General features: G+C 40.4%; 1 non-coding gene and 1 pseudogene across 1 annotated transcript; both read left to right on the top strand.

Moving 5' to 3' along the window:
- Positions 1-3,590: 3,590 nt before the first annotated feature.
- On the top strand, positions 3,591-3,694 carry LOC123460442. The gene has a single exon (XR_006637005.1). It is a non-coding gene; the product is annotated as a U6 spliceosomal RNA (small nuclear RNA).
- A 6,649-nt stretch (positions 3,695-10,343) lies between these two features.
- Positions 10,344-12,486, top strand: LOC123460019 (annotated as a pseudogene).
- The last annotated feature ends 1,291 nt before the right edge of the window (positions 12,487-13,777 follow it).

The following is a 13,777-nucleotide window of genomic DNA, read 5'->3' as shown; positions in this document are numbered from 1 at the left end:
AATACAACACTATTTCATTATGAAAACACTGGAAAGAATAGGCTTGGAGGGTTTATATCTCAACACACTAAAAGCTATATATAAAGCACCCAAAGCCCAAATACTACTTAATGAGGAAAGGTTCAAGGAGTTCCCATTGAGATCAGGAAAAAGACAAGGGTGCCCACTCTCACCACTACTCCTCAAAATAATACTAGAAGTACTAGCCCAAGCAATAAGAAAGGAGAAAGAAATAAAAGGGATTCAAGTTGGAAAGGAGAAATTCAAGTTAGCCCTATTTTCAGATGACAGGATCCTGTGCATAAGTGACCCAAAAGTCTCCATCTTAAAACTTCTAAAGGTGATTAATTCCTTCAGTAAAGTGACAGGATACAAAATCAATGCACAAAAATCAGTAGTGTTTCTATATGTAAAGGACAAATATGCAGAGAAAGAAATCAGTAAGTCTGTATCATTTTCAATAGCAACAACAAAATATTAAATACTTTGGAATAACAGTAACCAGGGATGTGAAAATCTTATAGAATAAAAACATTAAAAATCTCAAGAAAGAAACTGAGGAGGACTTGAGAAGATGGAAAGACCTCCCATGCTCCTGGATATGGAGAATTAATATTGTGAAAATAACAATGCTACCAAAAACAATATATAGATGTAACACAATACAAATAAAAATACCAACATCATTCTTCACAGAGATTGAAAAAAAAATGATCTCGAGATTCATATGGAATGGCAGCAGGGCTCAGATAACCAAACATATGCTCAGCAAAAATAAATAAATAAATAAATACCTCTGGAGCCTCTGGAGGTATCACCACACATGATCAAAAGCTATAGTATAGGGCTGGAGAGATGGCTTAGTGGTTAAGCGCTTGCCTGTGAAGCCTAAGGACCTTGGTTTGAGGCTCAATTCCCCAGGACCCACATAAGCCAGATGCACAAGGGGGCACATGCATCTGGAGTTCATTTGCAGGTGCTGGAGGCCCTGGAGTGCCAATTCTCTCTCTCTCTGCCTTTTTCTCTCTCTGTCTGTCACTCTCAAATAAATAAATAAAAACAAACAAACAAACAAAAAAGCTATAGTATAAAGTCTTAGTGAATAAACAGCATGATACTGGAATAAAAACAGAAACACAAACCAATGGAACAAAATTGAAGACCCAGTCCTTAGTTCAAGTAACTATAGCTACTTGATCTTTGTCAATGGTGTGAATAATGTAGTCTGGAGAAAAGACAGCATCTTCAGCAAATGGTGTTGGACAAACTGGATGACCATATGTATAAAAATGAAATTACACCCACTCATTTCACCATACATGAAAATTAAGTCCAAATGATAATAGATCTCACCATAAACCCTAAAACTCTTCAACTCCTGGAAGAAAAAAAAAAAAATAGGAGGTATGCTCCACAATAAAGTAGTGGGAAAAGACTTTCTGAATAAAACCCCAATAGTGCAGGAAATTAAACAAGCAATCAAACAATGGGATTTCATGAAGCTAAAAAGAAATTGCACAAGCATACCATAAGTGGAGCCAATAGATTACACACTGAATGGGAGAAAATCTTCACCAGCTTTACTACTAACAGAAGTCTAATATGTAGAATCTATACAGAATTCAAAAACTAAGCAATAAAAAAATCAAACAACTCACTCTAATAGTGGGGCAGAGAACTGAACAGGAAGTTCTCAGAGGAAGAATTACAAATGGCTAATACACACTTATGAAAGTGTATAATATTCCTAACCATTAGGAAAATGTAAATTAAAACAACTATGAGATTCTACCTTGCCCCACTAAGGATTGCAAGCATTAGTACTAAAACATAGTAATAAAACAAATCTTGACAAGGATGTAGAGAAGTAGGACCCTCATTCACAGCTTGTAAGCTGGTAGAACCACTATTGAAATCAATATGGAGACTCCTATAAAGGATGAATACAGAGTCACCAAAAAACCCTGCTATTCCTTTACTGGGCTTTTACCCTAAAGCTCCACACCTCAGTTCACAGATATTTGCTCAACCATGTTTATAGCTGCTCTTTTCATAATAGCTAAGGAGTGGAATGAACCCTCATGTCCATCATTGGATGAATGGATAACCAAGATGTAGGATATCTACATGATGGATTTCTACTCAGCAGCAAGAAAAAATGACACAATGAAATTTGTACAAAAATGGTCAAATTTGGAACAGATCATACTAAGTGAACTCACACAATCACAGAAAGACAACAGTCTCAGTCATCTGAAGTTCCTAACCTGGATCAGCTCAAGTTGCTGACATATATGAATAGCATTTAGAGGTTTTGACAATAGCGAGTGGAGGGCTTAGAGGAAGGGAAAGGGGTGGGGGGCACAAACCTGAACCCAAATTGAACTGGTACTATAGAATACTATATCCTAGAAGTTTGACTAAAAGGTTGAATCCTCAGCAGTATCTTAGGGGGAACACCTGAATTAAAGGGCCCAGGAGAGGGTGAGATGAAGCCTAACCTTAATTTTTTCCTATTTCTTATTTTCCTGTATTTTTCTTTTCCCTTGGCACTGTCCTGTAATTTCCTGTTCTGGGACATGATTAACACCCACAAACAAGCTGATGATTTAAGAGACCTACTATTTCTCCCACAACAAACAAGACAGGCTGCTGTCAGAGCACTTGATTATCCACCAAAGGTTAATGGTAAGACCCTACTTCTGATGACACCATACACTGTCAGCACAGACCATGGAGAAACTTGTTGGAATCTGGAAGAGAACCAGTCCCCAGACAATTAGCCCATGTAGTGCTAGAAGGCACTACATGAGTTACTGAAAGAAAGTGGCCAATATATGTCTGAACAACTCACAGTCCTTTGGATTGGCTGACATATCTACTCCATGGAAAAGAAACATATATCTGCAACTGGGAAACAAGTCAGAATCATATCCACATAATGATTTTTGCTTTGCAATGACAAACTCCCAAGAATCTTGGGCTATAAGAGGGTCCAAACCTTTATATTCTCTCTAAATTAATAATGGTTATTCCATTAACCAGTGATGACTTCACTCTGTTGGAGATTCTGCTTCTCGTTTTCAGATGGGAGCTGGACCTGAGGAGATAAATGACCGACCCAGTGCACTTCACCCCATCCCCAGCTATAATCACAAAGGAATTGGGGAAATGAGCAAGGAGATTGTTCTCTTGGTGAACCTGATATCAGCAAAAGGGTGAAGGAGATAGACACTGAGGACACTCAACACCTACCAAAGCTGAGATCCAGAAACTCGTAAGAATCCATCACTAAAGTAGATGTTAAATGCGCTTAACATGGCCTAGGTAATTTTGTGGAAGAGGGGGTGGAAAGAGTGTTAGAGCTACAGGTTGGGAAATTATGCACAGAGACATTGCCTCTTCACCATCACTGACTGCTGCCTCCACAATACAGGACCTGCAATCCCCATGGGTTTGACCTGCATCCCCATTATGGAAGGCCTCTTCTGAAAAGGGGAAGGGATGAAAGAAATGATGGTACCAACATGTGTTGTTTATATACTAAGTATGTCCATATCTAATAAAAAATAAATTGAAAAAATAAGTGAGTGCTGTCTTTGGCAGCACATATACTAAACTTGGAATGATACAGAGAAGATTAGCATTCCCATGTAAGAATGACATACAAAATCATGAAGTGTTTCATATTTAAAAATTTTAAATAACTGAAAAGGGATTGCAAAGGTTTTCAAAGCTTGTTATTTTCACTCAGGAGAAAAAATAAAAGACTTTTTTTTTTTTTTTTTTTTTTTGAGGTAGGGTCTCACTCTAGCCCAGGCTGACCTGGAATTCACTATGGAGTCTCAGGATGGCCTTGAACTTACAGCAATCCTCCTACCTCTGCCTCCCGAGTGCTGGGATTAAAGGTGTGCGCCACCACGCCTGGCTAAAAGACGTTTTTATTCATTTATTTTTTGGGTTTTGGAGATAGGGTCTTAGTGTAGCTCAGGCTGACCTGGAATTCAATATGTAGTCTCGGGGTGGCCTTGAACACAGAGTGATTCTCCTATCTCTGCCTCATGAGTGCTCAGACTAAAGGCAAGTGCTACCACACCCAGCTAGGACTTTAATTTTTAATAATTGTGGTTAAAGTTGTCCCTCACATTTACAGAGCAAGAAAACACTAAGCATAATAGAAGAACTGTTTCGTGTAGGTATTTTCACTAATGGCTTCTTGATTCCAAAATAAATATACAGAGATAATGTTAAAAAACTTTAGTCTATGGGGTACATAAATTCTATCCACCTTACCTATGAGCCCCAAAATCCTACATCATATACAAGTGCAATAAAAATACAAAAAACAAAGTCATAAAGAAAAGTCTGTGTAGGAATGAACTATAAGAATAAACAGATGTAATAAACTTTAAGAATGAAATATGAGTAAGATATATGGGAAAGGACTGTGGGCATACTTCTTGTGGACCTTAAAAATAACATTTCTGAGATTATTGCTATGAGATGCTAGAATATTTACTTGTAACTTGCCTAAAAGTTAATCTTACAGCTATGAAACCCTACTTAAAGCAATGTAACTAGGTTTCCTCTGCCTTGGTGTACCTTTGCCTTAAATTCCACAGGTGACTAATACTGACAAGGCATGTTTAGAAATGCTTACTAATCCTTAAAAATATATTTTATTTTATTTTAATTTATTTATGAGAAAGAGAGAGAGAATGGGCATGCCAGGACTTCCAGCCACTGCAACCGAACTCCAGACACATGTGCTGTCATGTGCATCTGTCTTACTTCGGTTCTGGGGAGTTGAACCTGGATCCTTAGGCTCTGCAGGCAAGTGCCTTAACCACTATGCAATCTCTCCAGCCCTAGAAATTCTGATTAAGCTTAAGCTGTGCTATATGCCCATTTTGCACAGTGAACTGAATGCATTCTTGAGTCAGAGCAAATGTATATATATGCATATATACATATGCATACATATATATACTTAAGAACTGCTGAAGACAATAAGCTTAGTAACTAATAGCACAGATTGGTTGAAGACATTAGGTGGCCTTAAAGTAATGCATTTCTGGTCAGAGTGTATGTGTGTTCTGGATCAGGAGAATCCAGCAGGTCATACCACTAAATCTCTTCCTTTAACAAATGTTTATTGATTAACATAAATGAAAAGTTCATTACAGTTTGCTCTTGTAATGTATTGTATATTTATACTGGTTTTATAATACTGTTTTTTTGCCTGTGATATATAAATCTGGGGATTCCACTGCCAATGTACCAATATACTCTCAGGTACTCATAATTTGGGATGTTTGTGGATTCTTGTCTTATGAATTTGATGAATGGATTAATCCATAGATCTCTGAATAAGGTTCAGAGAGATTTTATTATAGTTTAGATTTTAAAGAGGGAGAGCTATAATAGAAGGGATGTTTTAGCTCAGAACAATGTAAGAGAAGCAAGCAAGGCAGGCTCTTGCCCAGGTAGGCAAGGGGTAGTTTCAGAAGTCCCATAAGAGAAGATGGCAGAGCTCTTCCCTAGAGAGACAAGAGGCAAGACTCAGACCAGGGTATTTTATGGGAAAGGGCACAGGTTTCTATGTGAGGAAGATCAATTTTACAGGTTGTATTAGTCAAGGTTCTCTAGAGGAACAGATACAATAGAATTAATTGTATTAAAAGGAAACAATAGCAGTCTGCAGGCTTCAGAGTCAAGGAACCAGGTAGCTGTCAGTCCATTTGAATGGATGCCTCAGCACTCTCAATCCAACACTGAAGGTCTCGAGGATTTCTGGAGAGTTGGTAGTCTTCAGTCCATGCTGGAAGGCTAAAGAATTGCAGTTCCAATGCAGATGAAGGATAGCCAAAAGGGTAGATGTGCATACAAAGGAAGGCACTCACCAGAAGTAGGATGAACAGCCAGGCAGAAGAACAGAGATTTCCTCTCAGAGCTTCCTATCATAAAGCCCACCACCAGGAGGGCTGGCCATTAGGGAGGAAGAGCTCACTCTGAAAGAAACACTTCTTGCTTTAGTCAACCCTTTCTGAAAGCAACCTCTGAGATGGAACCAGGAGAAATGTCTGCATTTACCTAATCAGATCAAGTTGACCACAGTACTTAACCATCACATAAGTTTCTACATGATATGACGATGACAAAGACACAATTTCACATCTCTCTGTAAAATGGGGCAATATTTCTAGAAATCTTAGGTAGGGGTCAAGGTCTCTGTCCTTTAGGAAGGGTATTAACTTAATATTTTCTGGAGGAGAAAAGAGATAACACAAAAATCCAGGTTCTCCATGCTTATAATCAAAAAAAAAACCTATTCACTTTTGTAGTTAGGTTACTCTAATTGCCTAGGTAATTTCTGTCTCCTAATACCTGTTCAATAAAAATGCCAATGAGTACTCATATGCAGAGGAAGTAACAGCCACAGTAATATCAGAATAGCAGTAATAGCAGGTGAAGATGGCTTACTAAATGCTTAAAGTAGAATTTCTTTCAGTTTTTGCCTCTGTCAGGCTGCTACTAAAAGCAGTTCTCCCACAAAAAATGCTAGTCTATTTCCCAGGCTTTGTTTCTTGAAGCAGTTTGCCCACTTCTGGATAGAAAATTCCAGGAGTTAGTATTCTTTAAATTTGGGCTGGGTCCCCCCAAAAACTGAAAGTCTTGAAATTAGTACCAGGGGAAAAAAAAAATGACGCCATTTGCAGTGATCCCTGTTAGGTTCAGCATGTAAGGTTCAGGAGTGACCAAAACCACAGAGACCACTCTGAGGCAAAGATGGAAACTTTTCTTCAAGAAAAACACAAGCTGCCAGGACTAACTCTCAAGAGCAGAGCATAGCCAACTTTGAGATTACAGATAGTGGGATTTATAGAGCTCTTCAGTTAGGGGAAAGTGAGGAAGGGAAAAGAACTCCTTTGTTCTTTATATTACCCATTTCAAATAGGGTGTGAGACCACAACAGCCACCAGGTGACCTGGGAGATAAGAGAGCAGGAAAACTAGACCTGGTGCACTGTTAGGCAAGGAAGGGATAATGGATGGGTGGTCCCTTTGGGAATGTGGATGACCCACTTCTATGTATCTCTGTCACCCTCTTGCTGTTCTCAGTTACTCCATTTTGTCCTGACCTAACAATTTGCAGTGATCCCTGTTTAGGTTCAGCTTTGCAGTAGACAACTGTGATTTGTACTTGAGTCCAACAGTTTATTTAATTCCAGCAAGAGTGGTGATGTTCGGAGCAAGAGGGAATGGGACCCTGAACCAGGAGCAAATAGGAAAATGTAATGGAGTTTCAAACTAACTTAGGGAAGGAGAAAAGTGTTTTTAAGACCTTTACTGTTTTGCCCTTCATGCAGTGTTGAGTGTATGTGTGTGTGTGTGTGAGGGGGGGGGTGTTGACTAGAGACTTCAGTAGATGCTCTGTTGATCTCCTTTGAGACATAAGACTTGGAAAAGCCGGGCGTGGTGGCGCACACCTTTAATCCCAGCACTTGGGAGGCAGAGGTAGGAGGATCACTGTGAGTTCGAGGCCACCCTGAGACTTCATAGTGAATTCCAGGTCAGCCTGGGCTAGAGTGAGACCCTACCTCAAAAAAACAAAACAAAACAAAACAAAAAAAAGACTTGGAAAAGTCAGTCAACTGGTGATGGTGGATCAAACTTGTTTTCCCTCTCTGCTCAGGTGCAGATAGGCTTGGCCAATTACCATAATACTAGCAGGTAGGGATTTTAAGTTACCATAGTCTAGTACAAGAAAACAGGGACAAGGAAGGATAATTCTCAAACTTCCATTACCATAACGAGATGTAGCTTCAGAATCCAAAGCCTTAATGAAGCATGGCCAGTTAGGAAAGAAGAGATATGGAAATGGGTAGAGAATTTTGAGACTATTACAAACCCTATTCTCTTTTTTTCTACTGTTATAATGCATTATCACAGACTTAATGGCTTAACATTCTATAAAGATTCAGTAGTTTCCAGTCCCAGGGATACCAACTTTTGAGTTCTTGCCCAAGTTAGCAAAGAATTAAAAATGAAGACTCATAGAAGGGTAATTTATGAATTATTATATTTCTTTTAGGGAGAGTTAAGATACAAAAGGAGGGCTATCAGAAAAACACAATCAAAAGATGTTCTCCCCCTTCCACTGGAGAGGAGGAGGATGAAGAAGTCTTCCCCTCACATCTTAAGAAGAGAAGCCTCTACTGGGGGAGAGAGAGAGAGAAAGAAAGAGATGGTGGGGGAGGGAGAAGAGGTTAAAGCAAGTGAGACTAAACAAAAACATCTCACATACAGAGGTCAGAGAAGATTAAGATAAGTAAAAAGAACAACATCAACAAAAACTTAGAATTTTAAAGAGAGATAAAATAAGTAGCAAAGCAAGAAAGTACCCTAAAACAAGGCAGGTAAGCATGTACAAACAATAAGAATTTCTCCCCTTCCCAACCAGGCTGAGAAGTAGAAAGGGAGACTCAGACAAATTTGTACATGTGTGCTAAGAGGAACCCAGAGAAGAGATTTACACACTTATGCCAAGCCCAGTTACAGGTTAAATATCCAATTTGGATAAGGTTTTTACAATATTAATTAATATGTAGAATCATAAAAGTTTTTTGGCAAATAAACATATACTTCTATTCAGTAGACAGCATAAATATTTTAGATAGTGTATGTTTTTGTAAAGATATATTACTTCATTTAAGAATTTGTAGAACAGTAAGATCTTTTGTAGTAGGGTAGCTATACTATGCTCATTTTTCATTTAAAGTTTCATATCACTAACTCTAATTAAAGCCAATCAAACACTATATTATGGCTTTGTAATAGTTTTGACAAGAAATGATGACTGATTAACATATTTAGCTAAAAATAAGATGCTTGTAAATGATAATCTTACAAATGAGTTGAAGAACCATATTGGAGTTTCTGTAAATGAACACTGTTAATGCAATATTTAAAAACCACACACATTTAAAAATAACAATATTGGTAAGACATGGTGACTCACACCTTTAATCCTAGCACTTGGGAGGTAAAGGCAGGAAGATCCCTGTGAGTTCCAGTCCAGCCTGGAATTATATAGTTAATTCTAGGTCAGCCTAGGTTAGAGTGTGATTCTGCCTATAAAAAATATTGGATTCTCAAATCTTCAAAATGTTTTATTTTTTTATTTTTTTTTTTTACTTTTAGATATAATTTTATTAATTCTTGAATTTCTTTGTGGGTCCTTATTCCCACCAACTTCATCTATTAAGGGAATCCAGATAGAGGATGAGATTGGATAGAAGATGAAATAAATCTGTGCCTGGATGTCTGATATCAAGGAAATCTATAAAAATACCAAGTTTTCCTCTTCCTATTACTTGCCACTAATTCTTTACATAATCTTGAGATTCTTCATCTCTATATTTTTATTAATAGTAGAAGAGTGAGATAAATCAAAGTTTCTAGCTAAACTCTCAGCTTAAAATTAATCAATAGTAACATGATATTTGTGTTCAAAGATTCATAAATGGTGATGTGTTTTCAATAATTCAATAATATCTAAGTTTATCATTTTCTCATATGCCAGGAAATGCTGTGCAAAGTACAGATTTATCAAGTTATGTAGTAGTGATAATGAAATATAATGGAAGGTGAAGAATCAAAATACTTCACTCACTCTGAAATTCCTCATTGCTGTTTGACATTCAAGGTATAAGGATTAAAAAGTCATTAAAATATAATGATTACTTGATGATTCTTCTTAACAAAATTAATTAAAAGTTAGCTAATTATTTTAAAAAGTATTTGGAAAGATTTAGAAATTCCATTTATGTTTCCACAGTTTTCCTAAATTAGATTAGCTCCACAAGCAATTTTTTAAAGAATATTTATGGGCTGAAGAGATGGCTTAGCGATTAAGGCATTTGCCTGCAAAGCTAAAGGATCCAGGTTTGATTCCCCAGGACCCACATTAGCCAGATGCACAAGGGAGCGCAAGCATCTGGAGCTCGTTTACAGTGGCAGGGGGCCCAGGTGCATCCATTCTCTCTCTCTCAATCTCTCTCTCCTTTCTCTGTCAAATAAATAAATATAAAATGTAAAAAAAATGTTTTTACAAAAGAATATTTATTCTGAAGCAGACCAAAAATGAACCCAACATAGCTCAGGGAAATTTTGCGGAAGAGAGGGCGGAAAGAATGTCAGAGTCCGGGCACCGCGGAGGGGACCGAAGGAGGAAGCGGAGCGGGAGGCGGAGCCGGGGAGCTGCTCTGTAGCTCCCCCTGGCCTCAGGCCCAGCTGCTCCAGGGGAGGAGTTTCCGCCCCGGCTGAGTACATTGCCTTCACCGCGTCTGCCCAGCCGGCATCCGATCTTACCGTGATGGCTGTGACCTAAAATCCTCAGGAAGCCCCCGGGGTCATGGCCCAGAAGCACCCCGGAGAAGGAGGGTTGTGTGGAGCTCACCACAGCGGTGGTGCTTTCTTCAGGACATCTGGACCCTCTGTGGACCCTGAAATGCTTTCATTCTCAGGACTCAGGGACTCAGCAGGGACTGCTCCCAATGGTACCGGCTGCCTCACAGAGGCACTCCGGCCCTAAGTACACACAGCCCCCAAACCCAGCCCACTGGTCGGATCCAAGCCATGGTCCCCCAAGGGGTCCAGGACCACCTACAGAAGTAGACCCTGAACAGAGTGAGGCGTCTTCAGAAGAGGGATCAGGAGGGGACCAGGAACTCTCAAGAGAACGAGGCTGGGTACCAAGAGGATGGGAACCCTTGTTTTTCCATTCCATCTGCTTGTAACTGCCAGGGAACTCCTGGACTCCCTGAAGGGCCTTACTCTGAGGGAGGAGATGGCTCTTCTAGCAACTTTTGCCACCACTGTACCTCTCCAACCTTGGTGGAAGATGAAGAGTTGGAAGAAGAGTATGATGATGATGAACCTCTTAAATTCCCCAATGATTTTTCACGTGTGCCCAGTGGAAAGAAACTCCCACCCCGAGGCAGAGGCACCGGTTTCTGACCAAGGAGGATACTCGGGAAGGTGGACGAAGAGATCCCAGGTCCCCTGGTCGACATCGTCTGGGCCGGAAACGAAGTCAAGCTGATAAGCGCAGAGGCCTGGGATTGTGGGGGGCAGAGGAGCTATGTCAGCTTGGACAGGCAGGCTTCTGGTGGCTGATTGAACTGCTGGTGTTGGTGGGGGAGTATGTGGAAATGTGTGGCCATCTCATTTATGCATGCAGGCAGCTGAAAGGCAGTGATCTGGACCTTTTTCGAGTCTGGGTGGGAGTCTGGGCAGGGAGACTGAGGGGCTGGGGACATGTGGTGTTCCAGTGTCTCAGTCAGGGGTTTTCTTGTGGGGCAGGACTGTACACCCGTTTTCTTAGGCTGCTGGGTGCTTTCCTGCTCCTGGCTCTTGCCCTCTTTTTGGGTTGTCTGCAGTTGGGCTGGCGGTTTGTGGTGGGACTGGGTGACTGGTTAGGCTGGAGGGATAAGGTCACTTGGCTCTTTTCTTGGCTGGACTCTCCAGCCTTGCAGCGTTGCTTGACTCTGCTGAGAGAGAGCAGGCCATGGAAGCAGCTGGTCAGATTAGTTCACTGGACTTGGCTGGAATTGCCTTGGGTCAAGCAGAGGGCTGATAGGGTAATGCACCTGTGGCTAGTGGACGCTACTGCCAGCCGGAAGAGGAAGTGGTTCGACTCTTGACCATGGCTGGTGTTCCTGAAGATGAACTAAACCCTTTCCATGTGCTGGGGGTTGAAACCACAGCATCAGATCTTGAACTAAAGAAGGCCTATAGGCAGCTGGCAGTGATGGTTCATCCTGATAAAAATCATCATCCTCGGGCTGAAGAGGCCTTCAAGGTTTTGCACGCAGCTTGGGACATTGTCAGCAATCCTGAAAGGCGACAGGAATATGAGATGAAACGAATGGCAGAGAATGAACTGAGCAGGTCATTGAATGAGTTTTTGTCCAAGCTGCAAGATGACCTCAAGGAGGCAATGAATACTATGATGTGTAGCCGATGCCAAGGAAAGCATAGAATGGGCTGGATGTCAGCGTGTGGGAATCTCACCAGATACCCATAGAGTTCCTTATCACATCTCATTTGGTTCTCGGGTGCCAGGCACCAGTGGTCGGCAGAGAGCCATCCCGGAAGCCCCTCCTGCTGATCTTCAAGATTTCTTGAGTCAAATCTTTCAAGTACCCCCAGGGCAAATGTCCAATGGGAACTTCTTTGCAGCTCCTCATCCTGGCCCTGGGGCCACTGCAGCCTCCAAGCCCAGTAGCACTGTACCCAAGGGAGAAGCCAAACTGAAGCGGAGGAAGCAAGTGAGGAGGCCCTTCCAACATTGACACCCCTTCTCTTCTTTCCTCAAATCAATGTCAGGGAGTCAAAAGGGCTGTGTACAGCACAGGATGGAGTTTGATTTGTTTATTTTTAAATATTTTAAAAAGGGAAAATTTAAATTCTTCTCTCAGTACCCATTGGAAGTCCCTGAAACACTCTCCCTCCTTTCCAGAACCCAGGAGCTGAATCTTGTCTTCTGACAATACCAAAGAAATAGGTAGGGGTGGCTAGAGTAAAGAACATAGGTCCTGGACCTAAGCTGGACAATAGATTCCTATGTGGTATGGGAACTGGGTGTTCCCTAGGATCTGTATGCCTTTATCTTACCATTTGCTCCTAGAGCAAATGACACACACGCCCCTTTTTAAACTGAGTGTTTCTAATTTTAGCCCATTTCAGGGGTTGCCCCCTTATCCTGATATTCTAGCTAAAAGAATCAGAAAGCATGTAGCCCTAATTTTGGAGATGCAGAGTTCAGTGTGGAAACAGAACGTTTCCTCTGAATTTCACCTTATGGGTAAATTAACCTAATTTCAGGCTTGTTGCAAGGACGGCCAAAATTAATAATTTCTAAAAAGCAGACTCATACCCTCTGTCCTTGGGTGAGGGGGAAGGATAGGAGGCTACTAGAAGCCCCCTTGTGATCCAAGGGTTTGTATTTTTTTAAGTTTGTTCATATTTGTATATACATATCTATTTAAAGCCAGGGGATTATCTGCAAAAAAAAAAAAAAAGAATGTCAGAGTCACATGTTGGGTCATGATTTGCAGAGACATTTATCATACCAGTAACTGGGGGCTAACTCCACAATGCACGACCCATTTACATCAACAAGGAGGGTCCAATGGGAGGGGGTAGATCACAGATGAGCCTAAACAATGGTACCAAACTGCCTGTATTTACTGAAAAGAAAACTAATAAATTAAATTTAAAAAAAAGAATATTTATTATAAAATATAGTTGATAATTCTGTTTATTTAATATAATTCTTGGGATGGAGAGATGGCTTAACGGTTAAGTGCTTGCCTATGAAGCCTAACGACCCTGGTTCAAGGCTCGATTCCCCCAGACCCACGTAAGCCAGATGCACAAGGTGGTGCATGCATCTGTAGTTCATTTGCAGTGGCTAGAGGCCTTGATGCACCCATTCTCTCCCCCCGCCTCTCCCTCCGCCTCTTTCTCTCTCTACCACTCTCAAATAAATAAATAAATATATAACTCTTTATATGAAATACTCTTAAGAATTTCAATTAGATGAGTTAAATAATTATCTAATAGTCATTGTTTTTTTATTTAATTGAAACTTACCACTGAAAGCCATAATATCGAAATGTATGTGGACTTTGAAAGTATTTTATACTGCTTTCATTGATTTTCAACACAATTTTGCTACTTGGACTACTAATCTATTGTAGTATTAAAGC

This window comes from Jaculus jaculus, chromosome 4 (genome assembly GCF_020740685.1).
Source record: "Jaculus jaculus isolate mJacJac1 chromosome 4, mJacJac1.mat.Y.cur, whole genome shotgun sequence".
Lineage (NCBI taxonomy): Eukaryota > Metazoa > Chordata > Mammalia > Rodentia > Dipodidae > Jaculus > Jaculus jaculus.
This window is presented reverse-complemented; position numbering and strand designations above follow the sequence as displayed.